Genomic DNA, 20943 nt, shown 5'->3' on the forward strand with positions numbered 1-20943 from the left:
CTGTCCTAATCCCTGTCCTCACGACTGCGCCGTCACACCGCCTCTTTATAGGTTACCTGGAACCCAGAGGATCGCTTGCTGCTCACTTTTTGGCTGTCTGCCTGAAGAAAACTAGTTTTTTCCCCCTACTTTTTCGTAGGTCTGTGCGACCCTCCCCAACGCAACATATGCGTAAGAAGATAAATATTTTCTCTAGTTTGTTTAATTTAGCGGTATCAGCCATTTCCGAGGCGCTGTGTGGACGCCCAACTGACAAACAGTACATGGTGCCTTGTTATGGTGAGTCAATTCCAATTGTTCCCTATCCCTCCATTTACATGTTACACGCTGGTTGGTTCAGTCTGAAAAATCCAATAAAATGTTTAATTGTCCCATAAATATTGTTTTCACACGATAGGAGCTATTGCTATAATATTCTTGGAAAACTGATATTTGCCAAATGGGATTGCCCTTGAAAAGAGACTTAACACTAACTTCGTCTTTTTTCATGAGCTATAACAACATTTAATTTCCCTTTGGGATTAATAAAGTATTTTTGAATTGAATTTGAATTATAGTACCTTTGAACAAGTCTGGTATTTAAAAGGGCAAAGTTTAAATGTGATCTATTTTCTTTTTTTTTTTTTTTTGTACTTTATATGCTGTATTAGGTGCCCTGTAGTTTTAAACATCCAAATACAAATGGTCAACATTGTTAAAAAATTGTATTTAAAATTAAAAATTGTAAGAGCCTAATCACTTGTCAGTTAGGTAGTTAAAAGTTTAAGTATCTTTACGGTGCATTTCAATTCTGTGATTTCTCCACTGCAAAACTCATGCTCACTTGCTACTAGAACTGTGCACCAGCAGCCTGCTGGGCTTTCACTATAACCATATGAACCTGCTGATAAAAACTGAGATGCACTGAGCACACTTTTTCTGGCCAATACCGAATTTTAAAAGATATTGTGCCACTGATATCCTTTATTAACTGTAACAAGACAGGAAATGGGCAGACAGAAAAGAGGGGAAGGCATGCTGCAAAGGTCCTGAGGTCGGGACATGAACCCGTTATGGCTGCGTCGGGGACTGATGGTCTTCATATACAGGGCACTCAGCTAACTGTACAATACCTGCTGGCCCAATTTTGGTTTTCTTTGAGGTCTAACCTACCCATAAATTTTGAAAGATTAAATTTTTTTTCTAAAATATGAATTTGAACATATATTGTTTCATATAGCAATTTTGAATTCAGCACAAAATGAGATTTTGCATATGACCATAATCTTTTTATGGCTGATTTGTGCATTTTTAGAAAAAAAAAAAAGAAAAAAAAAGCTGATTTGTTTTTTTTCTTTTTCATCCAGGTTCAGTTGTACAATAAAGGACCTTTTGGAAAAATATACAAGAATCCCAATCAAGCTGACACTTAAGGGCGGCAGGTACATGTTATTTTCCTAAACTTTGTCCTTTTGTGTTGTTGAAGCCAATAGAATGGCTTCTCTAACATTCTGCATTCATTTGGTTGACATGGATTTTCCTACAGTAATGAAACACCCCTACCTCTGTGTGTGTTCTTATCATTTCCGTCACATTCCCTGGTGGTTTGTCATTTCTTTTCAAATTCCTCTGTAAATGACAGGTTACAATTCACCATAGAAATGCTTCGGTAAATTTTTGAGTGATCTTTAATTACATTTTAGCACCAAATACTTACTTCTGAAAATAGGAGACAGAAAGCAAGATAACAAACACAGACATGAGGAATTTCTGAGTGAAATTACTCCCTCTGCCACATCTCTGGAGTTCGGATAAAGCTTATTTCCAGGTTCTTTATGTGTCCCTCTGACCTCCTCATTTTAAGATAATTATTTTGATCCTATAAAGCAACCTCTTAAAATTGCCGACAGCAGCATATCTGCTGCTCGAACCCAACTGCCATTACCAGCAGCATACACGGGTCTGACAATACCATGCAAATGGCTTTTATCCTTTCCATGTAACTTAATGCCTAATGTTTGATCTCATTTTTACTTAGGAGTTATACTTGGTGGTTACTTGCAAACTGAGCTGCACAATCTTGAATTGCAAGAAAGTTGACTCATAATGCATTCTTTTAAAATAGGCTATTAATTTATTAGAATGTAAAGGTTTCCTGTACATATATTTCTTTAATGGTAGAAAATACAGATAATTTCAAAAGTATTCACACCCTGTGTGCTTTTCCATTTTATTGCGTTACAACCACAAGCTTCAGTGCATTTTTAATGTGATTTTTTTTATAAAGTAATAAAAAGTTATGCATAATTGTGAAGTAAAAAAGAATAAAAATAATTGTTTTGTTTTCAGTATTTTTATGAATACAAATATGTCTCTTAACAGCTATGTACATCCAGAGACTTCCATTTTTGGCATTTCTTCTTTGCAAAATAGATTGGATGTAGTGTTGGCGAACATCAGTTTTCACGTCTTGCCAGGTATGTCAGTTGGTTTTGGGTCTGGACTTTGACTGGGCCGTTCAAACACATTGACATGCTTTGATCAAAACTTTTCAATGTAGCTCTGGCTGTTGTTTAGGGTCATTGTCCTGTTGGAAGGTGAATCTTTGCCCCAGTCTCAAGCGATTTCCAGCCTCTAACTGGTTTTCTTCTTAGAGTGGCCTGTGTGTAGCTCCATAGAACGTCTAATCAACTATGACAGGTTTCCTGTGCTTGCTTAAGAAAAACACCCCCACAACCAGATGCTCTAGGCATCACCATGTTTCACTGTGGGGATGGAGAGTACAGAATAATGTCTAAGTGTTCTGCACACATAGCGTTTTCAGGTTGGCCAAAACGTTTAATTTTGGTCCCATCTGACCAGAGCGCTTTCTTCAATATCTTTGCAATCTGAGACTAGAGCTGCACTATGTTAGAATATCTTGTCATAACAAAAATATTTGTAAATATTGCAATGACAACATTTCTCTCGTTTTCATCTGTGCTTCCATCACTCTGTGACCTTTAGCATTTCAGACAATGTCAGTTGTGTCTGGTGTGAGCGTCTGCTGCCGTGAGACTCAATTGGTTAAATACTGCATTACATTAGCATGTAAAATACGGGGTTCATAACACTTGGAGTATATTAGCCAAAACTTATCGTACTCCTAACAGTCCTTTGTGATATGAATTTTCCACACACAAATATTGCGTTGATGACACAATTGTGATATATTGTGGAGCCCTAAATGGGACTTCTTATGGTTTATAGCTTTTATGTTTCATAACGACCAGATTTGTGGAGTTCACATCTAACAGCTGTCCTGTCGTCAGATTCTTCCACCTGAGCTGTGGATTTATGCAGCCTTAGGCAGGCTGGATTTATGCAGCCCTGTTACCATGAACCTCCTGGCTGCCTCTCTGATTAAAGCTTACTTTTCTGGGACAGTCAATTTGGTTGAGATGGCCCGTGAGATGTTCAAAGCTTGGGATATTGTTTTATAACGTAACTCTGCTTAAATGTGTTCATAACTTGATCTCTGACCCATCTGCTGTGTCCCTCGGTCTTCATGATGTAATTTGTTCACTAAGGCTCTCCCAATAAACCTCTGAGCTCTTTACAGAACAGCTGGACTTATACTGAGATGAAATCACACACATGTGAACTCTGTTTACTTATTAGGATCCTTCTGAAGGCAATTGGTCACTCTTTATTTTTTAGGGTTAATAAAGTGTAAGGGGTCAAATACACTTGTCAAATTTTTATTGTAAAAGTTTTTACCCTCCTTCCTGCCAGAGGACAACGCAAGGGGAACATTTTCGAGCAGCCAGTAAACCATCCACTGGATGCTACTGACTGATCCAGAACTTATCCTTTAGTCCTTACCGATTCCTCAACTTCACGGCTAAAGCACCAAAACCTGGGCACATTTGTTTTGTTTCTTTTTGGTCACAATTTGTTAGTTTGAACAGGTGCAAAAACGGCACTCCTCCCTTTCTCAAATTATTCTTACTTGGGAACCCTTGGGTATGGTTTCCCCCCTGTGACTGTAACGTGTTTTACAGTAGTGGCTGTTTGTGTGTGTGTTTGGGTATTTTGGGCTTTTATGAACATTACCTAATTCCACTGTGTGCAAAGAATGCTTCCTAATGGCCTTGTGGTCATGTGCATGCGTGCACACACGCGTGCCTGTGCAACCGAGCTCGCTCCAGTCCTCCCCCCCCCCCTGCTGCCTCCCTCCTCAGCTTCCATGTAAAAGCTGACAGAGAGCGCACCGAGTTCATCTGAGGACAGGGAAGAGCTTTATCTTTCCAGCATGAATCATTTTGGAAAAATGAGCCTCTGTACTGAATTGCCCTGGCAATTTGGCATGGTTCTCCCTTCTGCTTTAGTGTCTATGTTGGCTGAACCTGCAGTTCTCCGATTTGCTGCCAAGAAAACTTCAGGTCCTATATGACAGGCTGAGCCAGTTTCAGAGTCTGGTCCCCGGTCTGTAAGCAAATAAAATAATCCTCTGCAAAATAATGTGGTCATTTCCTGTTTAGCTGTTAACTCCAGAGAGATCTAAGGGTCTTTGTAAACTACAAAGAGAAAAAGCACAAACAATGCAATGATTGGTGCTTTAAAATAAAATTAAAAGAGAGTCAAAGGGTAGAAACTGATCACTTTTATGTTTAACATTTTCTGATTACGACTACCAACGGCATCTTTTTAAAAGCAATTTTCAGAGGCTATGCTTCTGCTCTAATGCATTTTAAAGAACGAAACTCCACCGTACCGGAACAGAAAGAAGCAATAGGACTGGGGTGGGGGGGTTTGGGGGGTAATTATGTGGTCAGCCATCCAGCTCCCCCTTATAATTTTGCAGCCCCCCCTCCTCATAGCAGGGAGCAGAAAGGGAGTGGCCTGTACTGGGGTTTGGGCCGACCCAGCGGAGGGCTGTGGCAAGCAGCAGAAGGGGAACTCGCTATCTACATCCTCCAGCTCTGGCCTGAAATATGAAGGCTTGGAAACGGGAACGAGCCTAATTACAATGACTGATGGCCCGTCTGCTGGCATTTCTCAAACGGTGATTGTCGTATGTGTAGGATATAAGAGGGATAAGGAGGAGGGCCATCACTCGTTGGCCTTCCCCTTTTGTTCTTTGCTTGAGAACAGCCAGAGATGGAGATCTGATTGGCTGCAGAGAAAAGAGATGTTTCATGATTTGGTGAGGCAGAGCTGGTGGAAAGCCAAAGACAGGTGATGTTACGCTGGTGTTGCTTTGGAGGCAATTGAGCCTCTGGCACATCTAAAGGCTGTGTGTTTCACCACAATTTAGTTTAGCTATTACATTCATATTGATACCATTCAAAATATTTACACAGTCAGGAATATATAAATGTTTGAGAATCTTCAACCTGTTGACTTCCTGAGCATTTTCTCCATCCAGAGGCCTGGTGCTATAAAATCAAAAATGGGAAATAAAGGAGACGTCCTGAATTGGGCATTTGTATGTCAGCAGACCACTAAGAGGTGTGATGTGTGTGTTAAGTGGGAGTTGGTTTGCCTTGCTTTGTCCAGTGCTTGGCTTTTGTTCCTCCGGTAATGAATTGTGGAAGCCTTGGCTTCTGCTTGAGTGTCTCATAGCAACTGAAAAAGAGAGACGGAGAGCTGAAAAGGCCAGGAGGAGATCATGTGCTTCTCTCAAAAGGGACAAGACAGATCTGACCATTTTTTTGGACATTTTTGTTAGAAGAAAAAAAATCCAAGCGGGCAATTTGTGCTTTTGTGATATAAATGTAATTAATTCTTGTGTCCTAATTTGGTATATTACAGGGTTTCAGATGCATGTGTTCTTTTCTTTTTTCTTTTTAAGAAAATATGTTTTTACTTGCCCACATGGTCAATCTAACATAGTATGAGATTCTGATGGAATGATAATCTAAAGTAAAAACACCAGAATTTAGTGTTGTTTAACACAGAAAACAGATGCATAACATGATCTAACAGCTTTTATTTAAAATTGAAAAAGTAATAATTATTCCTTCTCCTGCTTGAACAATAAAGCACATTGATTATTAGTTGTCATTACTACCATATACTTGTTTAGATTTTTACGCATAGAACAAAACATTTAGTGGTAGATTTTAAGTACTTATTGAGGCTCTGGATTAATTCTTCCCTCAGCCATTTAATTAGCCCCATTTTATGCCCACATGTTGCATTTCCGTCCCTTCCTACTTCCATTTCTAACTGTAAACAATTGCGTACAAGTTGAATTTCATTTAGGCTTGATTATATTCAAGTGTTCCAACTACAGGGGGATCACACTCCTCAGCCTCCCTGGTAAGGCCTACGCCAGGGTATTGGAGAGGAGAGTCCGGCCGATAGTCGAACCCCGGCTTCAGGAGGAGCAGTGTGGTTTTCGTCCCGGCTGTGGAACACTGGACCAGCTCTATACCATCTACAGGGTGCTCGAGGGTTCATGGGAGTTTGCCCAACCGGTCACATGTGTTTTGTGGACCTGGAGAAAGCATTTGACTGTGTCCCTCGTGATGCCCTGTGGGGGGTGCTCCAGGAGTACGGAATCGGGGGCCCTTTATTAGGGGCCTTCCGGTCCCTGTATGAGCGGAGCAGGAGTTTGGTCCGCATTGCCGGCACTAAGTCAGACCTGTTCCCGGTGCATGTTGGACTCCGGCAGGGCTGCCCTTTGTCACCGGTCCTGTTCATAACTTTTATGGACAGGATTTCTAGGCGCAGCCAAGGGCCGGAGGGGGTCTGGTTTGGTGACCAGAGTATTTAGTCTCTTCTGTTTGCAGATGACGTGGTCCTGCTGGCCCGAGCTCCTCCAAGTCCGAGGCCATGGTTCTCGACCGGAAAAGGGTGGCTTGTCCTCTTCAGGTTGGAGGGGAGTTCCTGCCTCAAGTGGAGGAGTTTAAGTATCTCGGGGTCTTGTTCACGAGTGAGGGAAGAATGGAGCGGGAGATCGACAGACAGATCGGTGCGGCTGCCACAGTAATGGGGGCGCTGTGCCGGTCCGTTGTGGTGAAGAGAGAGCTGAGCCAAAAAGCAAAGCTCTCGATTTACCGGTCGGTCTACGTTCCTACCCTCACCTATGGCCATGAACTTTGGGTCATGACCGAAAGAACGAGATCCCGGATACAAGCGGCTGAAATGAGCTTCCTCCGTAGGGTGGCCGGGTACTCCCTTAGGGATAGGGTGAGGAGCTCGGCCATCCGGGAGGGGCTCGGAGTAGAGCCGCTGCTTCTCCACATCGAGAGGAGCCAGTTGAGGTGGCTCGGGCATCTATACCGGATACCTCCTGGACGCCTTCCTCGGGAGGTGTTCCAGGCACGTCCCACCAGGAGGAGGCCCAGGGGACGGCCCAGGACACGCTGGAGGGACTATGTCTCTCGGCTGGCCTGGGAACGCCTTGGGCTCCCCCCGGAGGAGCTGGAAGAGGTGTCTGGGGAGAGGGACGTCTGGGCGTCTCTGCTGAGTCTGCTGCCCCCGCGACCCGGTCCCGGATAAAGCGGAAGACGACGAGTACGAGTATATTCATGAATTGTTGAGATTAAAAACTCATGAAAAATGCATTTAATTTAAACATGTTGGCGATCACCTGTTGATCCTCGTCGTCGTTTTTTTTGTTGATCCTTTTTTCCATTTATGTTGTTTCTGATTCCTGCTTGGGTGGGATGACTCTTATGAAATTTGACAGATTAGACCCCTACCCAAACCAAAAGAACTCCACATGACCGTCTGCTGGTAGATCTTATTTTGTGGCATCATATGATCACACTTTTTAATAAAGTGATAAACATTTCCCTGGTTAGCATGAACGGGGACATAGAATATGGCGCTGTTTCAAACAAGTTAGAATTTATTGTGGATATTTTCTGATCAATACATGGTTTAAATTGTACATACAAGCTCAAATATATATGTACACTCCCAAAAGTATATGGATAAATGTCTCTTAGCAAATTGCAGAGAAACAGCACACTTTTTGTAGCCACAATCAAGGTCCTTGCATAATTCTAGCTGGAGATTTCCTCACTGTTTTTATCAGAATTTATAGAGTTCATGTAAATGGGTTGGTCTTAATGCACTGATGTGGATTTTAGGCATATAGAACCTGAACGATAGTCTGCTTTAGCCATCCCAAAAATCTTTTTGATATGTGTTTTGGATCGCCATCTTATTGGAAAATCCAAGTAAAAGCACAAACCATCTGACCTTTATGTCAGATTCAGAAAAAAAATATTTGGTTTAAAAGATCAGTAGCAATCTAGGAACTTACACAGCTACAGTTTAAATGCATCTTTAAAAACCCAAACTAATGTAAAATCTCTGAAATATCTGACTGACGCATGTGTTGCTTTTCAACAAGGAACTCTGTGTACTTTAGCCAGGGAGGAAAGAATAGTTAAAAAAAACATAATTTGTGTTTAGCTCCCATGTAAAATATTCACTTTTTCCTTGAATTTAGGTCATTTTTACACTCGTTTGATTTGGATAGGGACCATAACAACAGTCGTGATAAAAAGAAATTACATTCCTTTAAAGGTAATTGAAAAAATTACCTGGTCACTACAATATTATTAATGTATCTTCAGCTGAATTTGTGTTGTAAGTGAGGATATTTTCACCTAAGAAATTTGAAATACCTACAGTCTATATCTGGCCGCCATACTGATGTCAATGTGCTTAACTAAAAATGTGCCCCGTGAGCTTGATGCTCTAGCTAACTGCAATATTTGGTGCTTGTGTTTTGTATCTGACGATTCATCTGTATATTACAATATGTATAAATGAATGGGTGAATATTTACCGCAGGTTAGTGTAATATCAGCACAGTCATTGCTGTGTTGTTTGCCCTGTGACCCAGACACTACCTGTCTGCTGCCATGGTTACAGGGACAGAGCTGGTTTAGTGGCCCAACTCTAGGGATTACTTAACTTGATCTTTAGCATTCAGGCTTGTACCCAAGTGACTGTAAAATGGACCAGACTTTACCCTAACAGTTAGGGGAGCTCTGCAGTTTGCCCTTGTGGCCTTTAAAACCGTCCTAAGTGCTGTGTGAAGGATTAGACTTTTTTGCAGCCTAATTATTCTGGTGTCACTGACTGTTCTTTTGTGATCATGCTCACTTGTAGTGATTAGCTCTTGTAAATGGACAAGCATATAACACTGAATGGTTTCTGGTTCTGAGGGACTTGAATTTCCTTTACCTGACAGTATTTAAGATTGTCCTTTCAGACATCACAAAAATAAATCATCTTTCATAATAAAAAAAAACACATATTTACAATTGTTATACTCAGGAATAAAAATTAAAATACAACATGGTCTCTTAAACATTCTTTTTGCATAAACAGATTGAATGCAGTGACATTGAAATATGGGTTAATGTTATTACTGTAGTTGAAACTACACTGTATGCAAAGTTATTTGTCAAGTGATCATATTGTCAGTTTACAGGATATTTTCCAACTCCAATCTGTAAAAATTTGAATATTTATTGGATTCAAACATATCAAGGGATGGCTATTTGTGTGATGAGGGAGGTTGTGGGCTAAAGATATTAACACCCTATATCAATTTGTGTGTACTTACTTGACATGTTCCATTCCTCCTGTAAAATGGGCCAAAAAAGAGATAGCGCTGACTCTGGCAATAGAAAAACTGTAAAATGTATTTCAGAGGGAGGCAGAACTCTTGAAATTTCCCTAAAATATTGGGGCATGATCACAGAACCATTAAACGTTTTGTTGTAAATAGTCAATAAGGTTGCAAGAAAAGCATTGAGAAAAAAAAAAAAGTAAATTAACCTGCAAAGATTAAAGAAGAATTAGACATTAAGCTACCCCGAACCCATTCTCTGCTAATGCTGTCATGTTCCGGAACCGGGACCTACATTGTGAGTCCAGAAGTAAAATGGTTCAGTGGTCAGAGACATAAAGTGATTCTAGACTGACCAAAAATATCTGAAGACAGGTTTTTTAAAGGGTTTATGGACTGATGGGAAAAGACTGACTCTTGTTGAACCAGAAGGATGGGACTGTGGCTTGATCAGTAACAGGCACAGAGCTCGACCCAGATGCCAGCAAGATGGAGGTGGTGTATTACTTTGGGTTGATGTTTTTAAACATGAGCTAATTGGACATTTTTGGATGGAAGATGGACTCAAAATCAACTCCAACCCCTATTGCCAGTTTTTAGAAGATTCTTTTTTTTCAACTAGAGCAGTGGTCCCCAACCTTTGCTACAAGCAAGAGACGGTGTTCTCTCCCACAACGTATTGCCCAGCTGAACAGGTATGATTTTATAACTTTATATACCTTTGATACCAGCGACAATGGCTTGTTAAGTTCGAAGAGACGTTTTGTTCCGTTTAAAGCGGACCAAAAGTAGCAGGAGTGAATACACCTGCATCTTTATGAACATGCCTTCTGTCAAGCTGCGGCACTCTTTGTTGTCCCATTGTCTAAGAAAAACACGGTCCTGGTCTTCATTTGCCGTCCTCAGCACAAAACTCAGCCGTAATTTGGTCCAATGCTTCATCCACGGTTTAAAACTTTTTTCGGGAAGCCTTTGGGCTTAAAAAAACCAAATAATCCAACATGAGAAATTATTTTAAAAAAAACACATACACTTTCAGCTGCATAATCGGTTCTGCCTGTTTGAACTCGATGTGGATTTTTGAAATACGTGCCGTTACGCATGCCCATAACTAGAGTTTGGATGGGCCGAATTCCACAAATGACCCCTCCTTTTCATCCTTAGAGCCAGTAGAACAAAGTTATCTCCAAGTCTTTCACGTCAATCCCACCAATCAGGAAGCAGAGGCCATGACTTCCGGTGACTCCCATTTTGTAGGGTGTGTTTACTTTCTGATTCAACTGCTTGTAGTTTTAATTGTGTTTGGTGTTTGTAGAAATGGTTTATATTGGCTTTTAGCCAAGATTCTGATGTTTCAGAGGATACCACACATGTCTATGTTTAACTAAGGGAAGTTTGAGCAATAAACATAGGGGGAAAAAAAAAACTGGAGCTTCCCCCGTTTGCGGGGGGGTGGGGCCTAAGTTTAATTATTTCTTGTGCGGCCCGCTACCAATTGATCCACAGACCGGTACCGGTCTGCGGCCTGGGGGATGGGGACCACTGAACTAGAGGAAGAAGTCTGCATCTTTCAAGAAAACCATTATTTTTATGCAGGACACTGCTTCATCCCATGCATTGAAGCAACTCTACTGTGCGGCTAGCCAGTAAAGACCTAATGACCTAAAGATAAAATAATCATAACACAGTCCCCTTCCTCACCTGATATAAACCCCACTGAGAAGTTGTAGTACCTTCTTAAAACTGGGAGGTTGTGGTTGCTGCTACACAAATAGTTGACCATCTTCAGATCAAGAAATGGACAGACCTGATAAATGGACATAATTGAACTCGTGACTTTCATTGAAAAGGAGGGTGGTCCTACTGCACACAGATTATATTATTTTACCTTTTTTTTTTTTATATATCAAAAATAGTTTCTCTTGACTCTCTCCTAAATTTTCCAAAGACTTGCAGTGTTGTAGGTCTCCACCAGATGCTGCAGGTTGCCTGTACTGTCCATTGCATGTCAGCCAGTGCAGCTGAAGTATCCACTTTGAAGCAAAAAGGGTCTGAGCAGTTTCCATGGCATTAGGACTAAGTATAATTCAGCTGTTCATCACAGAAAATAGGTCCAATTTCAATCTATTAAGTGGCTTTAATCATGCATTTGTTGAATGTGTCTTTAATTCCAGTGATTTAACTTGAGATGAGGCAGAACTGATAGGAGGGGTTTTTTTGTTTTTTGTTTTTACAATAAGCTAAATTCTAGTAAAGCATCAAGCTGTCAAAGATTCTTTAATAAATGCTCAAAATTGGTGAAACAGCAACACAAAATTTCCAAAAGAATATCTAAACAGGGAGACCTCACACAACCTATTTATCGTCTAAGAACTTCCTTGAGTGAGAGTCTAATAGGGCTTTGTGTCAGGCTCAGGGGGGCAACTTTTCAGTTAACTTTCAGAGCAAAGCTACCCCCTGCATCATAGCAGGCTGGGAAATCTGGAAGCTGATGAGACTGCCTTCCAAACGTCCACAGAGTGCATCTGAAGATCTTTTCAAAAAGCAAAAAAATAAAGTTTTAAAGGGGATGTGAGAGGACTCACAGCTGTAGATTTTGGCTCTCTTAAACAGATATCACCAAACAATTTTTTACTCCTGAAGGAACTTGAGACGTACTGACTAACTGGACTGCTCAGGATAAACTACGGGTAATAATAATCTTCAACTACTGAAAAACATTACATATATGACACGCAATAGGTAAATTACAAGTACATTTCCAAAACTGGAATATTGTTAAAGAAAGTTTAATATTTGTCATCCCTCATTTCAGAAAGTAAAACTTACATATAGACTCATAAAAAGTGAAATATTTCAAGCCGTTATTTCCTGTAATTTTGATGATTATGGTTTACAGATGATACAAACCCAAAAGTAATATTCTCAGAAAATTGAACACTTTTAAAAGATCAATAAAAAAAGGACACAGACAAATTCTACACATGGGGTACAAAGGTCACATTCATTGTGCCACTCCTGTACCAGTGACAACGTCACAAGCGTTTTACCAGGACTGTGGAAAAAAACAACTGGACTGCTGCTCAGTGGTCCAAAGTCCTCCTCTCAGATGAAAGTAAGGTTAAAATTTATTTTGGCAATCAGGGTCCCAGAGTCTGGAGGAAAAGTGCAGAGGCAAAGAATCCATGTTGCTTGAAGTCCAGTGTGAAGTTTCCACAGTCAGTAATGGTTGGGGGTGCCATGTCATCTGCTGGTGTTGGTCCACTGTGTTTTCGTCCACAGTCAATGCCGCCATCTACCAGGACGTTTTTGAGCACTTCACGCTTCCTTTTGTTGTCAAGCTTTATGAAGATTTTGATTTAATTTTCCAGCAGGACTTGGCACCTGCCTGGTGTTGCCAGGCACACTGCTAGGTGTACCAAAAGCTGGTTCAATGACCATGATGTTCCTGTGCTTGAATGGTCAGCAAACCCACTTGACCTAAAGCCCATAGGGAATCATTGGGGAATTGTCTACAGGAAGATGAGAGACACCAGACCCAACAATGCAGATAACCTGAAGGCTGCTCCCAAATCAACCTAGGCTTCCATTACACCTCAGCAGTACCACAAGCTGCTCAGCTTCATGCCACGCCACATGGATACAGTAACTCATGCAAAAGGAGCCCTGACCAAGTACTGAGTGCATAGAAATGAACATACTCTCAGAAGCCTGACATGTCTGTTAAAAAATATAATTCTAATTCTAATTTTCTGAGACCCCAAATTTTGGGTGTTTTATTATCTTGAACCTATAATCATCACAATCATAAGAAAGAAAGCTTGATATATTATATATTATAATTTATGGGTTTTACTTTCTGAAACGAGTGACAAAAAATATGGAAAATTTTTACAATATTAAAATTTGTGGATTTGTACTGATCAGTAATTCACAGAACAGTTCTGGTATGTGCACAAATGCATGTTCAAAAGCTTTTTATAGATATAAAATCGTGTTCTTTAGATTTAAATGTTTACCCGTAAAGCAAATATGCAAGGAGACAAGAGAAGCATGGCTAAAAATCTTCCAGAGATCATAATTCTCCCATTTTCCATTGATCGGTTCTGATCAGGGTGATCATCTACTCAAAAACACTGAAAAATGGCAATGTATTTATTTTTTCAGTGAACAGCATGTACTTTGATAAACCTTTTTTCCATTTTGGTAGTAAAATAGAAAAGAAGTTGCCCCATGTTTCAGATCCTCCAACTAAATTTTATATCAGAAAAGTCAACCTGAGTAAATACAGAAAATAGCTTATAAGGTGCATCAGGTGGTGTAGGGGTTTGTAAATTATGATTTCATTTACAGTCATATTCAATAAACTAGAATATGTGTTCCAATGAAGTCTGTTTGTCAGATAAAAAGTTATTTTTGAAAATAACCTTTAAGCAGGTTATAAATCATACTTTGCAATAGGCCTATATTTCTGTATTAAAAGTGTTTTTTTTTTTTTTTTTTGGTGTGATGTAATATTCAAATCTTAAATGTTGTGTTTTCATTAGCTGTAAGTGGGAAATCATAATAATGAACTGAAATAAAGGCTTGAAAACAGCAGTTTGTGTAATTAATCTATATAATGTGTTTCTCTTAGTGAAGAGTTACTGAAATGAATGATAATATTCTAATTTATTGAGTGGGTCTGTGTAGAGGAGAAAAGCTATCCAAACCTACCTGGTCCTATTTGAAAATATAATTGCTCCCCAAACCTAATAACTGGTTGTGCCACCAAGGGTCTGTGATGAGTGGCACTTTTACATCATTGTGGAGGGATTTTGACCCACTCTTCTTTGCATAATTGTTTTAATTCTCAGTGACATGGTAGGGTTTTCTAGCATGAATAGGGTCATGCTGTAGCGTCTTCTTTGAATTGAAGTCGGGGCTTTGACTAGACCTCTGCAAAATCCAAATTTGTATGAGTAGAATTTATAGTTCTCTCAATTCCATGTCAAGAACCAGCAAAACAGACCCATATAATCACACGGCCACCACCATGTTTGACTTTAGGTGTAATATCATTATCATAATGTCATTATTATCATGCCTTCTGCAGTGTATATTACACTTAATCTATCATATCTCGATTTTTAGAGAAAATCTTCTTAAATGCCTTTATTTTATTTCTTTTTTAGTTTATCCTACTGGGGTGTATGGTAGCCCAACACAAGCACCCTCAGTTTTGTTGTACCCCCCAGTAAAATGACAATGAAGACAATTCTATTCTATTCTAATATTCTTTCTCTGCTGACCTTAACCTTAACTGACCTTAACTATGGAGGGGAGGAGGCTTTCCACGCTTTGGATCATTTACTGTTTTTTTTTTTTTGTGGTTTTCTGCATGAGTTATCAATGCTCTCTTGTAATTTTGATGAAAAAGGTTGAGGTTTAATTTGTTAATAATGACCTTCGTTGTTTGCTGGAACCCAAAAGTATTAGGAAAGACTTTCTAGCCAGATAGAGGGCAAGGAATTTATTTCTCTTCTATTCTTCAATTTCCTTACATTGTAGCCCTGTGCACACAAAAAAGTTTTTGGGTGAAAATGGAAACGTTTTGTTGGGTTTCTACTGTTCGTGCACACCACAACAGCATGCGTTTTTTTTCTAAAAACAGCTCAATTTGAAAACGTGTTCCAGAGTGTGACATTTTGAAAAAATTCTGCTCTCTGTTGTCATGACTGAAATCAGTAGTAATGAATGCGCTCACGCACAGCATAATACATGCTGACCAGTTTAAAACCCACAGAAGGATATCAACAATAACAATGGAGTACTGCTTGTGCTTGTCTCTTCTCCAACAAAGTGGTCATTTTCTACCCCGTCTTTAAACAGAGAGCGTCTGCACACATGCTTATGTTGTTGAGTTTCCAAGAACATACCGCCTACTACCGGTGTGGCAGGAAATCACACCATTTCAATGTTTCGAACAATCCTATTTTCAGTGGATCGCTGACATGTGCACAGGGCCTAAGGCTTGGTTTGTTGTCTTTTTGTTAGATTTCTTAGCCTACTTCATGTACTCAAACTATTCTGTCTATAGCATGTTATTCTACAGGTCTACCAATAATCCGGCCTGGGTGTGGCTAATGTAGCTGAGCTCAGCTGTGTGGTTAACTATAGTTAATTCATGATTTGGGAAGGGAAGTGATTACCATTTCACATAGCGACAGGTTGGTTTGGATTCCTTCTCCCTTTATAAATGTAACTATCATTTAAAAAAAGCTTTTTGTATTTGCTCAAGTCATATTTCTCTGATATTATATCTGTTTACTCTAAAACAAGTGTGACAAACAGCAAAAATGCAAGAAATTATAAAAGGGCGATTACTGTTTCAGATCACTGTATTCATTGTTGCAAATATGAGAATAATCTCCTTTTCTGTTGGATTCAAATGTATTTTGTCAATCAAGAAACCTGAATACCATTGTGTTATAATCTGGAAAAAAAAGAAGTCATATGAATTACAAATAAGTCAGTGGTGTGACTTTGCTTATGACTGCATCATTTTATGTTTGTATTTTCCAGTTATTGCAAGTGGAGGTTATGGTGGTCAGCTCTGTTTTGTGCTGGCTGCTAAGGCTCTGCTCAGTGGTAGGCAGCCAGGAGGGTTCCAGAGCCTTCACTCCACAGCTTCCCCCTCACGGCTCTCACACATTGTACCATTCAAGGCCCAGACCGTACATTCACCTCGCTCAAGGCACAGCACCGTTGTCAGAATAAGCTCAGTTGAAAAGCCTTCAGGAGGTTTTTGGTGAAAGCAAGTCAGAGCTATTTGCATTTGTTCCAGTATTAAAGATTTTACAGGTCAGTTGAGACAGGCGGTTATCGAATATGATAGAGTTTTACCACTGACTGTCATCTCCATTATTCATTTGACTGCCTCACTCTTTCTACATTCCCGTGCCCATCATTATTTTAAAGTATGTCTTCTGAGTCACTGAGCTTGTATGTTGTTTTGACATTATTTTTTTTCCAGCAAGTGATCCACACTAAATGCTTCAAAGATAATATGTATTTATTTTATTTAATGAATACATTCAAGCACTGAAAATAGGGGAGCATAAAACTAATGAAAAAAAAACATTAATAAAGCAATCTTATGCTCGTCAAATCAAACAATAATATCACATAATTTTAAATTATATAATTCAGAGTGACTGAAAAACATCTAGGTGTTTCCCAACTTTCCTCTATTGGAACACATATATGATATTGGAACACACATTAGAAGAAACATGCAAAATCATTCATGCCCCTTGAAAACCTTTGTAGACGTTGTTCACAATGTTCATTAAGCCTCATCTGACCAGAGCACATTTTTTCCATATGTTTGCTGCTTCCCTTATGTGTCCCTGACTGCAAAGGGGACTACTTAAGACTTTCTTTCAACAATGGATTTATTCCTGTCACTATTGCATAATGGACAGATTTGCAGAGCATACTGCTGATAGTTGTATTTCCGACAGATGTTGGTAACTCTGCAACTCCTCCAGATTTACCATGGGCTTCTTGGCTTTCTCCCTGAATAATGCTGTCCTGGCTCGATCTTGTCAATTTATGTGGACAGCTTGGGAGGTTTGCATTTCTGCAGGACTCTTAAGATGTTCAGATGATGAATTGAGCGATGCTCTTTGACATCTCCAAAGCTTGGGATATTGTTGTATATCCTAATTCTGCTTTATCTCCAAATCTTTATCCCTAACCTGTTCATGTTCCATTTATTTCACATTCATCCCCTACTGTTGGTCTGTGACATAAAATCACATTAAAAGTTTGTGATTGCAGTGTGATCAAACAATTTTAATACTTTTGTAAGGCGCTGTACAAGGGGTTTCTAACATGGGCAAACGGACTCAAGTTCATGGACTGGTCCGTACTTTTACAACATGGGAATATACTCTTACATGCATGGTTCTCCACAGTGACCTATGAGAACATCATCTGTTCACGCCATTTTCTTCTTGCCAGAAGTTTGTCCCAAGGTGAAATCAAAATTTTTGGATATTGGATGAAGCATGATCAGCCAATCACAGCACATTTTTAAATCTTTCAAGTCTGTTTCTGATTTTCTGAAGTGGGTCACGGTTGAGTTGTCAATATAATAACTAATGCATTGTGGACAGCACAGCCTTATTTTTGAGCAACTAAAAGCTATTCAGAAATGGTTTGTTTCATCTAAAATAAAATAATCATTGTAGTTCAAAAAATGCTATTTCTTAAACTTTATTTTTACCTTAGAAATTTATTAACATGCCAGTTAGCGAAAAATCACTGAAGACCATGTTAGTCTGTTTATTTAATGATAATGTCAGTCAGTCAGTCATTTTCTACTGCTTATTCCATAGTGGGTCACAGGGGAGCTGGTGCCTATCTCCAGCAGTCTATGGGCGAGAGGCAGGGTACACCCTGGACAGATCGCCAGTCCATCGCAGGGCAACACACAAACAACCATGCACACACTCATTCATACACCTAAGGTCAATTTAGAGTGACCAATTAACCTAACAGGCATGTCTTTGGACTGTGGGAGGAAGCCTGAGTACCCGGTGAGAACCCACGCATGCACGGGGAGAACATGCAAACTCCATGCAGAAAGACCCCAGGCCAGGAATTGAACCCAGGACCTTCTTGCTGCAAGGCAACAGTGCTACCAACTGCGCCACCGTGCAGCCCTAATGATAATGATAATGATAATGTTCTATGCTATAAAAGGAAATGTGTTAAGATAGATTGGCAGAAGAACTATCTGATGCAACAGTGAAGCTGTTGTTGGGACCCCAGCCATGGATACATGATGGGCCAGTTAGAACGTTTCTGGAACTTTCAAAATAAATCGCATTAACCTACTTCCAGCACAGCCAAGAACAGGGAATAACAGCGGACTTCCCGTGACGTCACTGTCCGAAAAAACCCCCACTTTTGCAACAAACTGACCTCTTCCACGCAGGTCCCCAGCAGAACTGGACGGAGGGACACAGCGCGCTAATGTCTCTTTGCAGGCAAACAGACATAACTCTTCAAACTGGATCATACGATCACGTGATCATATGCACTAAGTTAACTAGGAATGAATTACTGTTTGTGTATCCGGTATTCATTCATGAATGGGGGTAATTAAGGTACAAGCGTTGCTTGACTTTCTCTCTGAGGTCTATAGAAGTTTCTTTTGTTAGTGTTAACCGTTAACAGGTAAGAACACGTGCTTCCCTGCTAAGATCATTTACCCAAAAAGGTTGTTAGTTTTCAATCTAGAAAATCAGTCAGTCAGTCATTTTCTACAGCTTATTCCATAGTGGGTCATGGGGGAGCTGGTGCCTATCTCCAGCAGTCTATGGGCGAGAGGCAGGGTACACCCTGGACAGATTGCCAGTCCATCGCAGGGCAACACACAAACAACCATGCACACACTCATTCATACACCTAAGGTCAATTTAGAGTTACCAATTAACCTAACAGGCATGTCTTTGGACTGTGGGAGGAAGCCAGAGTACCCAGTGAGAACCCACGCATGCATGGGGAGAACATGCAAACTCCATGCAGAAAGACCCCAGGCTGGGAATTGAACCCAGGACCTTCTTGCTGCAAGGCAACAGTGCTACCAACTGCACCACCGTGCAGCCTCTAGAAAATCCTATTTCCCTAAATATTATTTTACTAAACTTGATAACTAAGTAACAGAATTAAGCCCAGTTCTCAAACATTTGGTTCTTATTCAAAATAATATTTCTTTAAATATTATTTTAATAAATAAAGGCAGCTAATTAGACACCGTTGAGAAATGGTAATCCAGAAGGTAGGTTTTATTCAGCAAATCATTCTTTAAAATACTATTTTATTAAAATAACATTTTATCTAATCTTGCATTGTGAATGGTTGTCTAAACGTTTGCTGATTATTGCCTAATTTGGTTCCAAGACTAACTTAACTTCACTTCCAGATTCTTCAAGATAATCCTTGGTTCTCAAACATAAACATTGCATAGTAATGTTGCATCACCCTTACAGTCATGGTTTTCAACCATCTTTGATCAACTTGTTTATATTGTACATAGCCCATTAGTCTTCATTATTCTTTCATTCTGCTTGGTAGTTTAGTTGGATTGTTTTAGCATAGTAAAGAGTTTGTTGATTGAAATATGTTTGACTTTGAGTTGATTTATTTTTGTTAATAAATTCTTGTATTTTAAGAAATCGTGTGAATTCATTCCATGTGTGTACAGAGTTTATGCTGTTCAATAATGTCAGAGCTCGTCTCACACCTTTCTATTTTGTCCTAATACTGGGCTTCCTGGACTGGTATTCACAGGACAACCCTTAACAGACCGGGAATATTATTTAATAAAATATTAAAGTATTAATATTAAATAAAAAATTCATATTCATAATCACAACACTGTGTAAAATGGAGAATTTCACAGCTGTTTAAAGAGATGTTATTTATGAATTTTTACACTGCATCTGTTCTGCTTCATATACTTTCTCTGGCCCATCATGCTCAACACATTCTCTTTTGTGCAACATGTTTACACAAAACATTATTGGTAGCGATGTGTCGTCCAGCACTGACTTCAGTTTAAATTATAATAGAAGTTTATTGAAATATGTAATTCAACCATTTTGATACCACAGTCGCATAGAACTGGTTTAAAGCACAGTCATCTGAAAAGATCAACACACATTTGGACATCTCCACGTGTATTCCAATTTAAAATGGCTAAACTCACACACAGGTGTATTACATTATGAGCACATGGTAAGAACATTATTACCCAGCATTTTGAAGGAGGTTTGTCCGGTTTAAACCTCATACATAAAGCAAATGCCACTATGCCTCTCTAACCAAGTTCACCCTGAAAACTATGCAAGATGCTAAAAGAAGTCTTCTAACGTGCCATTACAGGACCTTTCAGTCAGCTATTGCTGCTGTTGATATTAAAGTATGAACCAGATGCAACATTCAAGAAAATGAAGCTCATAACAGATATGAAGCTTGGATGTGGAAGTGTCATAGTTTGGGGATGCTTTGCTGCAGCAGGACCAAGCCAGTTGACCATCATGGCATCCACCCTTAATTCTACTGTGTAGAAGGGTGCTTGAGGAAAATGTGAGAACATCTGCAAAATAAATTTAAGCTGAAGCCAAACTGGGCGCTACAACATGACAATGACCCGAAACAATAAAGGACTGGGCCAAGTCAAATCCCAGGACTTAATAATGTGCTGCTTTCTTTTATTCTACAGGTCTTGCAGTAATCAGTCCTGGTTGTGGTTGATCCCAGTAAATTCATGATTTAACAAGGTGGGCGATTTCATTTTCTAATACAGCCAGGCTGGTTTGGAT

At 39.7% G+C, this 20943-nt stretch overlaps 1 long non-coding RNA gene across 3 annotated transcripts in view; it reads left to right on the top strand.

Annotated features, from left to right (window-relative positions):
• The first annotated feature begins 148 nt into the window (after positions 1–148).
• Positions 149–20943, top strand: part of LOC124856051 — a 64500-nt gene continuing 43705 nt past the window's right edge. For 2 of the 3 annotated variants that reach the window (XR_007035233.1, XR_007035237.1), the window contains exons 1-2: positions 149–279; positions 1347–1421. This is a non-coding gene — a long non-coding RNA (uncharacterized LOC124856051). Of the gene's footprint in view, positions 280–1346; positions 1422–4913; positions 5027–20943 lie in introns of those variants that run through there. The other variant, XR_007035245.1, reaches the window with a different exon arrangement.

Source organism: Girardinichthys multiradiatus, chromosome 2 (assembly GCF_021462225.1).
Source record: "Girardinichthys multiradiatus isolate DD_20200921_A chromosome 2, DD_fGirMul_XY1, whole genome shotgun sequence".
Lineage (NCBI taxonomy): Eukaryota > Metazoa > Chordata > Actinopteri > Cyprinodontiformes > Goodeidae > Girardinichthys > Girardinichthys multiradiatus.